The 12,796-nt window shown below is 38.8% G+C and overlaps 1 long non-coding RNA gene across 1 annotated transcript in view; it reads right to left on the bottom strand.

Annotated features, from left to right (window-relative positions):
* LOC138762642 (uncharacterized) overlaps positions 1–12,796 on the bottom strand; it is an 86,999-nt gene that overhangs the window by 48,631 nt on the left and 25,572 nt on the right. Inside the window, exon 2 of the long non-coding RNA XR_011357008.1 lies at positions 4,281–4,363. This is a non-coding gene — a long non-coding RNA (uncharacterized lncRNA). The remainder of the gene's footprint in view (positions 1–4,280; positions 4,364–12,796) is intronic.

Raw genomic sequence — 12,796 nt, 5'->3', positions numbered from 1 at the left:
GGAAATTGAATATTAAACCCTGAAAGATGGGAAAGAACGAAACAACTGTAATACTGCAAGAAAACGTAAACATTGCCACTCACCTGGTAGATGTGCTGAGATGGAGCCCACACAATATGCCCTTTCATAGAGAAGAAAGGGCAAATGTAAGACTGAGAGTCTCTGACTTTACATCGCTGCACTTACCTCCATAAAAGGTCTGAAGGTTGATGGACTGCTGGAATACACTTCAGCTTCCATCCGAATGGGGGTGGATGCACTTAAAGGCGAGTATAATCACTCCACCTCCTACATAAAATGAATGCTGCTGAAAGCGGCTGCAAAATGGTTGGCCAATGATGTCGCAATGAGGCCGTCAGCCCGCAACGCAGGAGCGCAAATTTTAAAAAAAACATATGGTTAATAGAGGCTATGATATTGTGCAGGGGACTGCCTGAGTCCTAGGACTGCTTGAACAGATCTCCTCTCATGCTCTTACCTGATCTTCAGTCGCCATTATCGAGTAGAGGCTGCTTTCCCTTCTCGTCGCATTGACATAATGGTGGTGGGTGGCACTACTGAGCTGCCTCCCTCAGCTCTGGAAACCGGCTCCCGACTCAGCTGTGAATAAAGGGACTGCGGGTCCGCCTTATAGGTTGTCAGGATAAAAGGTAAAATTGCCTTTTTTTTTCACTTGAGACATCTATAATGCTGTGTTTCATCATAAAAAGGTTTAATATGACTGAAACTTCAAGAAATCAGAGGGTGTTGATTCATGGTTTAATCCAGTCTTTCCCAATTAACTCTGTGATATTGGTTAATTCTGTATAGACCACACATAAACATCACTCCTACTTGCACCAAACAAAATAAGTTATAATAATAAAAAAAACAAGTGATTTACAATTTGTTAATAATTATGAACATAAACCACTTGATTATAGTAGCCCCCTCCCCCTTTTGTTCAGACATCTCTCATGTTCCCCCACACCTTGATAAAGGGCTCAACCCTGAAAAGTTGGCGATGTATCTTTACCATAAAGGCACTGAGTTTCTCCAGCATTTGTGTTTTTTCATCGTAAAAACTGTTCCTGTCTGCACATAAGCTGCTTAATCTGCTGTGCAATTCTACTCTCCTTTTACAGGCTCCTCAAATCAGAACACAAATTTAAGGGGCACCCCTTCATGTATGTTCAGAGAAAGTTGAATTGCCAATTGGATTTTCCAACTTTAGGCAGCTAACTCACCTTTACTGTCTGCTTGGAACGGAACTGTCTTTTATTTCAGATGGTCTTTCCTGCTGAACTTTACTAATGCAAATACATCACACTGACAAAGAAGCTTAATCTCATTTTAATTGCCACTTAACAACTGCATAAAATCAAACACAATCTGCTGAAGGAACTCAGTACCTGAAGTCATCTGGTTTGATCCTGTGTCAGACATATTCCGTTTGTTTCACCCATCCCTTTCCTGCTACCTAAAGTTAGCTTTTAGAAGTAGCTCTTTCCTAATTCTGATGAAGGGTCCTCGGCCTGCATCATTCGCTGATTCTCTTTCTGCAGATGCTGTATGGCTTGCTGAGTGTTTCCAGCATTTTGTGTTCTTGTTTAATAATAGTAGGCAGTCCAACATGCTCTGCTGTTCTATATTAAACACAAAGGTGTTTGGATGGAAAGTGCAAATGATATAAATAGAATGGAGTGCTTGTTTCCATTGTACTTCTCTGGAAATGCACCCCTGTCTCTTACATTGATATACTTTCAACTGTGAATTGGCATCAATAGATATCTGCTCTTCCAGTCCATTTATTTTATTCTCTTTCCAGCAGATAAATAGCCCATTTACACCTCCTAACAAGTGCACCTATCTTATTAACATTCAGTTACAATTATAAGCCTTTCCTCCTTTATTAAAGCCTGCAGTCCTTGGAAATTCCATCTCAATAGTCATTGGTGAAAGTATTGAATAATACGGAACAAGGATTAGCATAAAAATCTACAGACTGTGTGCAATGCTTTGCTTTAATTCCATCCTTTAAGAGATATTAAGGGAAAGAAAAAAAATTGAAATATGGGCTAAATTTAGAAAATGCTGGCGATGGGCCCACTGGTCAGGCGGAATGTGAGGAGGAAAAAAATCAGGATTAGTGTTCCAGATTCTGATGAAAGGCCACAGAAAAATTCTCTCTAGTTGGATTCTCCTGGGCATTTTCTGTTTTCAATACAGGGAAATGGATCCAAATAAACACAGTTCTCCTGGGCTGCTGGCAAGGTGTGTTGGAGATGCCTTATTGATTCCAAGAGACAAACGGCTGGCATTTCTGGTGCCCTTCCAATGATAAAATTCACACAGCTGATAACTAGAGACCAAATGGAGCAGTCTGGTACAAAAATGTCACTAGCAGCCTCGTTCGCCTTTCAGTAGAGCTCCAAGTGGGTCGGCAATGTATAAATTAGTTGGGACAAAACTGCAGCAAGCCCTCTGCATTCATCACTGCTTCCCCCAACACCTCTGGTGTGCACACTGCTTTTTATTGTCCAGTTCCCAAATAAAAAAATGAAGGAGGTGAGGAGTGAAACGAGCTCAATGTCTTTCTAGGTGAATGTGCAGTGTGAGGTCAATAAAAACGCTGGTGCGTTTCAAGACAGAACTGGAATATAAATGGGCAAATCAAACATCAGTATTCATACAGACAGTGATATGAGGCTCAAAGGCAATAAGGTTCTCCCCCACTCTCTGTTAATGACAAAAGAAAGTGTATTTTGATTGCAATTTTATGTGAGGAGAATGGCTGCCACCAGCCCCCTACTGTGCCATTCATTTCCAGCAATACTGATGTAGCCCTCACACAGGCAGTAATCTATCTGTAATTAGCAGCTGCTGTCTCCTGTCACATTATATAAATAAATTGTCTGCACTCAGCTGACGGAGATGATACTTGATGAATGAACCCTGCGGCGTTCTCAGTTGGTACTGCAGGTGATAAAAGGAAAACAGACAGCATCTTAAATCATAATTTAGAACAATTTAATGCTCAGCGATGGCAAGACATTTCACAGATTCGGAAAATGCGTCACACTTTTGCAGCATGCAACTGGAGAAAGGGCAGAGATTTGGGGGATAATCTTGTGGAAAATGCCACATCGGATCAGCTCACACAACTGCTATTAGGTGTTTCATGTTCAACGAAGTGGTTCAAAAGCAATAACACCATACTTTTACACAAGGAGTGATATGGGAGATCATGCTCATCTCTTGGGGATCTGTGCGGCTGCCAATCAGTGGCAGTAGGATTTGGTGGCACAATGGGTGCAACTCATAGAGCTGCTGCCTCAAAGTTCCAGGGACTCAGATTCAAGCCTGGACTCCAGTCTGGCCTCTGTGGAATTTTCACACCTTCCTGCAACAATGTGGGTTTCCTGTTTTCTGCCCACATCCTGAAAGAGGCACTTCAGGCAATTTCTGCTGATGGCAAATCTGTCTGCCTTACAGCAGGCAAGAGCAATTTCATGTCATATGACACTGTTTTATTACAATGACAATAAATTGAATCTTGAATCTTGAGATGGTAGGTTAATTGAATTCTGTACATTGCACATGATGTGTAGGTAAGTGGTGAAATCTATGGAAATCAGGGACTCTTTTGCATCTCTTTGACGGTATGGGATGCAGGGCAATGCTAATGGTGAATCTTTGTCTGCCTTATGGTAGACAAAAGGCAATTTCATGTAATAGTACATTTCTGTTTTTATTACATGATAATAAATAGTATCTGATCTGAACTGATGGGAATAGGGGGTAAAAAAAAGACTAATGTAGATGGGTATCAGTTTCGTAAGAACACACAGCCAGTTTTACAGCATCCATAGGAGGTAAAACTATATCACCAACATTTTTGGCCTGATCCCTTCTTCAAGGAATAAGTAAAGAAAATGAGAGCATAAGAATAAAGAATGAAGACTGGTTGTAGGAGGAATCTAGTCCAACAAAAGGTATTAATTGAATGTAATAGGAGGATAGGTGAGAATTGATTTTTGGCTCTGTCATTTCAGTCTGTTTTTACTACAATCACAGTGCCTGCAGACTTTGGTGTTTCACTTGGATATCAGTGTAGACTCAGTGTGCCAAAGGCCCTGTTCTCATGCTAGAAGACTCTATCACCATAACAACAACTTCCCCAAGAGAATTTGACTGGATAATGTGCCAAGCAGCATCCCTTCACTTCAACAGAGTTATCCACCACTTTGTTCAGTAGAACGGGAAAGATGGCATGCAATAGAACCACTTCACACTCTTACCTTTTGCATAATTCTTAAGGCAACAGCTTCAGCACTGGAATCAAGAAGTTACTAGAAGATGATCAGCGCTGGACCTAGAGATCCTGTTGGTAAATCAGATTCATTAAGAAGCTATTGGAATGTTGAATGGCACTGCCCAGGCTTTAAATTTTTAAATTCATTTAGAGATACAGCACAATAACAGGCTCTTCTGGCCCACGAGCCCATATCGCCAAATACACCATATTAACCTCCCAACCCCGCACATATTTGGAAATGTGTAGCCTTCCTGCAGATGCTGGAATCTGGAGTGAAAATTAAAATAAATCTCTGGTGGAACTCAGTGGGCCTGGCAGCATCCATGGGCTAAGAGGAATGATCGATATTTCGGATTGAGACATTGCATTAGGTTAGAGAGTGAGGAAGGGAGGATAGACAGTACAAAGGGGAGAAGGGGAGAGTGAGGCAGGGGATAAGTATGATAGGTAGACCTAGGTGGAGTGAGGGATGATAGAAGTCTCTTTTCCCCTTCTCCATCTCCTAAGAAAAATATGTGTGTGATGGGTCGATGGATTAGGAAGATGGTGGAGAAGGGTGGGGAGCAAAAGCTGGTTGATCCCATTCATTTTTCTCCCAATCCATTTGGATCCTCCAAATCTTTCTTTCACACCCACTAGCCCCAAATATCATCCTGCTTTGTCCCCTCTCCATCTGGTTCCAAGCACATATCAGCCATACACTTTTCCCAATGGGTCCCCTATCCTTTGTCTCTTCCGGTTCGAGTTACCCATGTCCTCCTTCATCTGGTTCCATTTATCACTTTACTTATTCAACCAGCATTTATTGTCTTCTGTCTCCACCTTCACCCTTCCCTCCCAACTGGCCCTTTCTGCCTGCAGGGATGGAACAAAGTTGCTGGCAACCTAATGAAGGAGCTGTGGACACTCCCCTCACCATCAAGGACTTCCACATCATAAGGAAATTCTGCTCATCATCCTCAATGAGAGAGCAGAAATATTTTCTGTTGATGGATCTGCCTGGGTTCAAACCCATGAGGGAATTCAATGCTAGTCCCAGTGCCCTCGATCTCTCCTGTTACTCATCGAATTTTAAGTAGATGAAGTTGTCCATTCATGAATTAAGTGCAAGGGTGGTGTCACTGAAGCTGCCCTGAGAGAGTGCAGCAAAGATCTGCTGGAGCTTCTTGGGTAGATCCCATGGCAAAGCAACTGAATATCAACATGACCTTGGTCTCCCTAGAGAGAGCAGTCCAGGCAGGAGGAATCCCAGAGTATCACCACCTCAGTGATGACAGGTTTGGTTTGTGAATCAATTGTTCAGTTGCATACGCTCTGAAGTAGGGCCTTCACAGATGCCTTTGGCCCATACTCAGAGGTCCCTTGTCAACCTGGAATGGCCAGAAATTGCTATAATGATGCCTACAGTGAGCTGCTAGTACAAAGACTCCCATTGTATTATCATCTCCGCAGCCAAGTGCTGAGAAAGCATTCGCTGTTGGTTTAAGTACACTCTTGGGACTTTAGATGGTGTTGTGAAGCTTACAATCATATTTCCCATTGTCAGCAGAGAATTCTTCTAAAGAACAAGAAAAGCAGCAAATGAGGGCATGTGCTCCTGATTTTTACACAGAGCCCCATAGCAGTCGTGGAGTGGAGCTTGCAGCTCCTTTTTATACCATTGCAGGGATAAATTTGCAACACACTACCAATGACATCATGAAGTGTACATCGACTGCTGTGAAAACATTGCTCGTTCATGTGAAGAGGAGGTGAAAGTGTTTGCCTAATGTCATGTCTTGTGTGTTGTTAGACTTTATTTATATTGGAAGTTGCAGCAAGAAAGACTTGCATGGCATCTGTATGTTGTACCTATGTATAATGAAAATAAGCTTCATTCATTCCCCTGGAATTAATCAGATTCAGATTTCAGATATATTGTCAGAGTGCATTCATGACATCACATACAACCTTGAGATTCTTTTCAAGGGCGTGCCATGTGATGACATGGGGCTAGACTTGGAATCCCTTCTCTCTCCGTAAAAGTTTGAAACAAGAGTTAAAAAGGCTGACGTGATTAAAAGAAAATAGAAAGAAAAGCCGCTGGAAGGCCTACAGAACAACTCAGAATGCCACCGATGAATGATAAAATAATTACTATCTTTAAAGAACTTGAACAAGAAAAGGAGGCTGATAAATAAGAGAGGCCTACCTTGAAGAAGGGATCCTGAGGCTGCGCAAAGGGTAGGAGCCCACGGGGATAAGCCTGGAGCTGGGGAGACCTTGGACGTCACTGTGCAAGACCTCCCCCGACAATGGCCGCCTGACATGGGAGAAGAAGTGACTCTGCGCATGTGTGAGGAGTCATGAAATGCGCAGAGCACAGAAAAAAATTGAGGTAATTTCAAAAAAGGCTTAAGAAGCCTCGAGCCCTAGCAATCGAGAAGAAGAACAGGAAGAAGAGGAAACATATAGAGAACAAAGAGTTTTGACTAAAAAACCAAGAGAAAATAAAAGAGACATATATCTACAACAGAAATTAAGAAATATATGGATACTTTTCAGCAATCTCTGGTGCAATTTGCAATGGAAGTTAAAAAATGTAATGAAAGTATAATTGAAAATAGGGTTATACAAAAAGGAGGAAAAATTATTGTCACAAATGTATAAAAAATTTGAAGTGGTGGAAAAAATTTTTATGGAATAAGTAAAAATGTTCAAGCAGAAGCGGCTGCAACAAAAGATCAACTAACTAAAAAAATTGATATGTTAGAAAATTTCAATAGAAGAAATAATATGAAAATTGTTGGATTTAAAGAAGGTGATGAAGGACAAGACATGAAGAGATTTTTGCAATGTTGAATCCCACAACCCTTGCGGGTAACTGAATTTCAAGGAGATATTGAGATTGAAAGAGCCCATAGAGCATTACAACCAAAACTGCAGCCAGATCAAAAAACATGTTTGATACTGGTCAAGTTACTTAGTTACAAAGTGAGAGAAAAGATTCTGGAATCGGCGGTGAAACAAGTGAAAGAGAGGGATTCACCATTAATTTACAATGGAAAGAAGATCTTCTTTTACCCTGATATAAGTATTGATTTGTTGAAAAAAATGAAAAGAATTCAATGCTGTTAAAAATGTGTTATGGAAAAAAGGCTATACTTTAGTTTTAAGGTACCTGGCAGTATTGAAGAATTTTATTCCTGATTGAAAAAATAGATTTTTTTTGGAACCCGATGAAGCAAAAGTGTTTGCAGATTCATTGCTGGAGAATGAGAGATGAGAACTGGGTGATGCTTGAAATGAGAGAAGATGCAGAATGAGGATATAAAGAAGATATGCTTTGAGAGAAAGAGAAAGAGAGAGAGTATTAGGGAGGAAAGTTCTTACCCGATAGATCTATGAAAAACTGAAAATGGTAATTGGTAGAGATTGAATAGATCGGAGGCAATAAAAGACAGTATATTTTGGGGGAGTTAGTTGGGAGCATGAGCCTGGCCTCTGTGGAGTCATGTGAGTAAGTGTGGTTTTGATCCTATAATTAATAGTATATATGAAAATAATTAAAGTAGACATAGTTTTTATACAAGAAACACATTTGACAGAAAAAGAACATGAAAAATTAAAAAGAGACTGGGTAGGGACTGTGGTAGCATCATCATTTAACTCTAAGGCTAGAGGTACAGCAATATTGATAAATAAAAACCTACTCGTTAAAATACTGGATACTAGTATAGATTGACCACCGCCAGTGGGCTGATAACGCCTCAAACCGTGCATCTTGGCGCCTCACAGTTTGGCGGGCAGCAGCCTCCTTTGAAGAAGACCGCAGAGCCCACCTCACTGACAAAAGGCAAAGGAGGAAAAACCCAACACCCAACCCCAACCAACCAATTCTCCCTTGCAACCGCTGCAATCGTGTCTGCCTGTCCCGCATCGGACTGGTCAGCCACAAACGAGCCTGCAGCTGATGTGGACTTTTTACCCCCTCCATAAATCTTCGTCCGCGAAGCCAAGCCAAAGAAAAGAGTATAGATGTAGCTGGAAGATATGTTATGGTAAATTGTCAGATCTATTCGGAACAATGAATGTATATGCACCAAATGGTAAATTTATGCAAGATGTTTTTATGCATTTATCTAATACTGAGGGGAAAGTTAAACAAGGGTGGAGATTTTAATTTTGCTTTAGACCCTAAATTAGATCGGTCAGGAGATAAGGTGATGAAAAATAAAGAAGCAAAAATGCTAAGAGATTTAATGAAATATATGGACCTAGTGGATATCAGGAGAAAAATGTATCCAAATGAAAGGGATTATTCCTTTCGATATAAAACATATTCACGAATAGATACATTTCTAATTTCTACACAATTTCAATATAGAGTCCAAAAGGTGGAATATCAAGCTTGAGTTTTATTGGATTATTCACCTTCAATTTTGTCAATTTTGTTGGAAGAAGAGCAAAAGATAGTTGTAGATGGTTAATTACAACTTTATTGAAGAAAAAAGAATTTTGTGTTTATATGAGGCAACAGATTAAAAAAAAAAATTTATTGAAACCAATAAAGATTCAGTTATGTAAGTTTATACTATGGGACTCTATGAAGGCATATTTAAGAGGTCAAATGATAAGCTACACTTCTAAAGTAATGAAAGATTATATAAAAGAAGTAGATCAGTTAGATAAAGAAATAACAAAATTGGAGAAGGGAATTCAATTGCAAAAAGTTGAGGAGAAGAGAAAATTGCTAGAGTCAAATAAATTAAAATTTAATTCAATACAGACATAGAGTGGAGAGGGATATAATGAGATTGAGACAAAAATACTATGACTTGGGTAAAGGGCTCATAAAGTTTTAGCAATTAAAAATGGAACAAATTTCTCGAACAATTAGTGCAACTAAGAAACCTACAGGTCAGATTACTTATAAAACTCAGGAAATAACTGATAATTTTAAGGAACTTTATGCTAAATATTATCATTCAGAATCTACGAAAGATAATCATAAAATAAAATATTATTTGAGACAAGTTAAACTGCCTATGTTAAAGGAAGATGAAAACTTGTCAGAAAATTTTTCTTAAATAGAAGTTTGTGAGACCCTAATGTCTTAACAGGATAATAAGGCACAGGGTGAAGATCGTTTTCCACCAGAATTTTATAAAGAGTTTAAGAATTTATTAATGCTTGTATTAATGGCGGTATTAGACCACATGAAAAAGGTACATGATTTACCAGAATCATTTAAAACTGTGTTAATAACAGTCATCCCTAAGAAAAGGAAAGATTGTTCACAACTTTCTTCATATAGACTTATATCATTATGGAATACAGATTACAAAAGTGTATCAAAATTACTAGCTAACAGGTTAGCAGAATATTTGCCAAAATTAATAAATATGGATCAAACTGGTTTTATTAGGAATGGAAAAGTGGCAGACGATATTGTTAAATTTTTAAGTTTGATAAATATAGCACAAAATAGAAAGATCCCAGTGGTGGTGGTAGCATTAGATGCAGATAAAGCATTTGATAGATTGGAATGGGACTTTTTATTTGAAACACTTAATGCTTTTGGAATTCCAAATACTTTTATAAATTGGAAAAAGGCATTATATGATCATCCAAAAGCAAAAGTGATCAGAAATAAACAGATGTCAAAACCCTTTTTGTTAGAAATGTGCTCTAGACAAGGTTGCCCATTAGCACTTTTTTTATTTGCATTAGCAATCGAGCCATTAGCAGAACTAATTAGAACTTATAAAGAAATTAAAGGTTTTGAAGTAATAAAAATCATAACATTAGTTTATTTGCAGATGATGTTATAGTATATTTAATGAGACCAGAAATATAATTAAATAAGTTGAATGAGAGATTAAAACAATATGGGCTAGTATTGGATTATAAAGTCAATGTTGACAAAATTGAGGTGATGCCTATGATGGATATGGATTATTCTCACTGTAAAAGATTGACAAAATTTAAATGGAAAAATGATGCAATTAAATATTTGGGAATAAAAATTAATAGAAATATTAATAATTTGTTTGTTTAATTATTTGCCATTATTAAAAAAGTTGGAAGAGGATTTGAGAAGACGTAAAGATTTACCAATAACATTAATAGGATGAGTGAATTGTATTAAAATGAATATTTTTCCAATATTACCAATATTTATTTCAACCATTACCTATTCATGTACAAAAATCATTCTTTCAAAGTTTGAATAAAATAATATGAGAGTTTATTTGTAAACGCAAGATGTCAAGAATTGGTTTGGAAAAATTAATGTGGAAATTTGATCAGGAAGGAAAAAGATTATAAAATTTAAAAAAAATTTCAAAGCAGCTTTATTGAGATTTTTGTCCTCTTTTTAATCAAAGGGGTGAAAAAGCAGCTTGGGTTCAGATTGATATGAATAAAATTGGTGAACTTATCCTAGAGCAAATTCTGTATAAATGGAATAGTGAGTTGTTCAAAGGAACTAAGGAGACATTAGTTTTAAAACATTTATTCAAAATATGAAATGGAATCCATATTGAGAGAGGAATTAAAATGATCAATTACAAAAAATGTTGATAAAACAAAACCAACTTCTACCTTTTACTTTGAATAGTTCTTTATTTGATAATTGGTAGAGTAAAGATATACAGAGCATAAAGGATAGTTTTTTAGGATCTTTTTAAAAAACTTTTGACCAATTAAAAGATAAATACAATATACTTAACAATACAATTTTTGTATGTTATCAATTAAAGTCGTATTTAAAAAAGAAATTGGGAACAGATTTCAGACTTCCAAAATGAAGTCAATTGAAGATATAATAACAGAAACATTTATGGTCAATAAATTTATTACCAATATGTATATCTTCTCTTCTTCTTTGGCTTGGCTTTGCAGACGAAGATTTATGGAGGGGGTAAATGTCCACGTCAGCTGCAGGCTCGTTTGTGGCTGACAAGTCCGATGCGGGACAGGCAGACACGGTTGCAGCGGTTGCAGGGGAAAATTGGTGGGTTGGGGTTGGGTGTTGGGTTTTTCCTCCTTTGCCTTTTGTCAGTAAGGTGGGTTCTGCGGTCTTCTTCAAAGGAGGTTGCTGCCCGCCAAACTGTGAGGCGCCAAGATGCACGGTTTGAGGCGATATCAGCCCACTGGCAGTGGTCAATGTGGCAGGCACCAAGAGATTTCTTTAGGCAGTCCTTGTACCTTTTCTTTGGTGCACCTCTGTCACGGTGGCCAGTGGAGAGTTCGCTATATAACACGATCTTGGGAAGGCGATGGTCCTCCATTCTGGAGACGTGACCCACCCAGCGCAGCTGGATCTTCAGCAGCGTGGACTCGATGCTGTCGACCTCTGCCACTTGAGTACTTCGACGTTAGGGATGAAAGCGCTCCAATGAATGTTGAGGATGGAGCGGAGACAATGCTGGTGGAAGCGTTCTAGGAGCCGTAGGTGATGCCGGTAGAGGACCCATGATTCGGAGCCGAACAGGAGTGTGGGTATGACAACGGCTCTGTATACGCTTATCTTTGTGAGGTTTTTCAGTTGGTTGTTTTTCCAGACTCTTTTGTGTAGTCTTCCAAAGGCGCTATTTGCCTTGGAAAATCTGTTGTCTATCTCGTTGTCGATCCTTACATCTGATGAAATGGTGCAGCCGAGATAGGTAAACTGGTTGACCGTTTTGAGTTTTGTGTGCCCGATGGAGATGTGGGGGGGGCTGGTAGTCATGGTGGGGAGCTGGCTGATGGAGGACCTCAGTTTTCTTCAGGCTGACTTCCAGGCCAAACATTTTGGCAGTTTCCGCAAAACAGGACGTCAAGCGCTGAAGACCTGGCTCTGAATGGGCAACTAAAGCGGCATCATCTGCAAAGAGTAGTTCACGGACAAGTTTCTCTTGTGTCTTGGTGTGAGCTTGCAGGCGCCTCAGATTGAAGAGACTGCCATCCGTGCGGTACCGGATGTAAACAGCGTCTTCATTGTGGAGGTCTTTCATGGCTTAGTTCAGCATCATGCTGAAGAAGATTGAAAAGAGGGTTGGTACGAGAACACAGCCTTGCTTCACGCCATTGTTAATGGAGAAGGGTTCGGAGAGCTCATTGCTGTATCTGACCCGACCTTGTTGGTTTTCGTTCAAAGGAACGATATGTATATAAAATATGTATATAAAATTACAAGAAACCACAAAGAAAAAAGGATTTATAGAAATCAAAAATGCGATGGGAGAAAGATTTAAATATACAAATTCAAGAGGAAATATGGTCAAAATTGTAGCAAATACAGTTAATGCTAAATACCAAATGCTTCAATATAATTTTCTTCATCAATGATATTATACTCCATATAAATTAAAATGACAACCCTAATTATTCTAATAAGTGTTTTCGATGTACAAAAGAAATAGGGACTTTTTTTTACATTCAGTGTGGTCTTGTGAAAAAGTGGAAAGTTTTTGGAATGATTTGAGTCTATTATTATGACAAATTATGGAGATAAAGATACAAAAGGATCCAAGA

Source organism: Narcine bancroftii, chromosome 5 (genome assembly GCF_036971445.1).
Source record: "Narcine bancroftii isolate sNarBan1 chromosome 5, sNarBan1.hap1, whole genome shotgun sequence".
Lineage (NCBI taxonomy): Eukaryota > Metazoa > Chordata > Chondrichthyes > Torpediniformes > Narcinidae > Narcine > Narcine bancroftii.
The sequence above is the reverse complement of the archived record's forward strand: the minus strand, read 5'-3'. Positions and strand labels throughout refer to the sequence as shown.